A 1,449-nucleotide genomic window follows, 5' to 3' on the forward strand; every position below is an offset into this window, starting at 1 on the left:
TGAGAGCAGCCCCAGCATTGAAGGTGGAGGGTGGCTGTCACTTAAAGTTGCAGGAAATATCCTCAGTGTAGCCAAGGATGCTCTTTAGGGGGCCCTGTGATGCCTGCTTCATCACCTTCTTGAGGTCATCATATTTGGAAGCTTTTTCTAGATGGCAGGTGAGATCTGCAACTGACACATTGGGAAAGGAGACACAGAAAGGCTTGCCAGTGAGCTTCCCATTCAGCTCAGGGATGACCTTTCCCTGAGCTTGGCAGCCTTGGCAGCACCAGTAGGTGCAGGGATTGTGTTCTGGGCAGCCCCATGGCTGTCATGCTACAGTTTCCCAGAGGGGGGCATTCACGGTCTTCTGGGTGGTAGTGATGACATGGATTGTGGCCATGAGTCCTTCTACAATGCCCCCAAAGTTGTCATGGATGACCTTGGCCATGGGGTATAAGCAGTTTGTGATGCAGAAAGTATTGCTGAAGATCAAGAGGGAGGTGCCATACTTCTAATAGTTAATGCCCATCACAAACATGGGGGCTCAGCAGAGGGGGCAGAGATGATGACCATTTTGTCTTCATCCTTCAAGTGAGCCCCAGTCTTTTCTAAGGTAGTAAAAATACCAGCAGACTCCACAACATATTCAGCACTAGCATCACCCCATGTGATGGTAGGATCTCACTCCTGGAAGATGGAGATGGGCTTCCCATTGCCGACAAGCTTCCTGTTCTCAGCCTCAACTATGCCAGTGAACCTGCCATGCTTACAATCATACTGGAAAATATAGACCACGTAGTTGAGGTCAATGGAGGGGCCATTGACAATGACAATAACCACTTTGCTTGAGTTAAAAGCAGGCCTGTTGACCAGGAGCCTAATATGACCAAATCCATTTGTTCTGACTTTCACCATCATGACTCAGAAAAGTGATTGGCCCTGCATGAGAAGATGTGGCTCTTTGTCAAACAGGGAGAAGCAGAGAGCAAGAAACTAAAATCTATGAATGCCATGGACTGGCTAGCAATATTTGGACTGCTGGGCAATGTGTAGGGTTGAACTGCCTAGAAGTCCTCTGCAGTGTATCCACGAAGGCCCCAGTTTTGGATCATGGTGTCTAGTTACTGTGGTTGCTATTTCAAGTACCCTTTAGAGATTACCATATTCTCCGTTGTCATTTTAGCAGAAGCCTGACCATAAGACCATGTCAGAGTTCTTGTGGAGTGGAGGGAATGCAGAAAAAAAATAGAATATCCTATTGTAATTATACATGAATGAATGGACTCTGGCAACATTTATAATAACAGTGAAGAAGCATTTACAATGATTGGATATTAGATGTAAAGTAACTAGTACTGCACTGTTGGGGGAAATCTGCTCAGACCTGCTCAGCATCAAAAGCACTTGAGAATTCTGATTAAGAATGACCAGTTTGTAATCTGATCATTATATTTAATGAGGCAACTA

At 45.5% G+C, this 1,449-nt stretch overlaps 1 pseudogene; it reads right to left on the reverse strand.

Annotated features, from left to right (window-relative positions):
• Positions 1-37: 37 nt before the first annotated feature.
• On the reverse strand, positions 38-897 carry LOC105815392 (annotated as a pseudogene).
• Between the last annotated feature and the right edge of the window lie 552 nt (positions 898-1,449).

Source organism: Propithecus coquereli, unplaced genomic scaffold (genome assembly GCF_000956105.1).
Source record: "Propithecus coquereli isolate 6110/MARCELLA unplaced genomic scaffold, Pcoq_1.0 Scaffold330, whole genome shotgun sequence".
NCBI classification, from domain to species: Eukaryota; Metazoa; Chordata; class Mammalia; order Primates; family Indriidae; genus Propithecus; species Propithecus coquereli.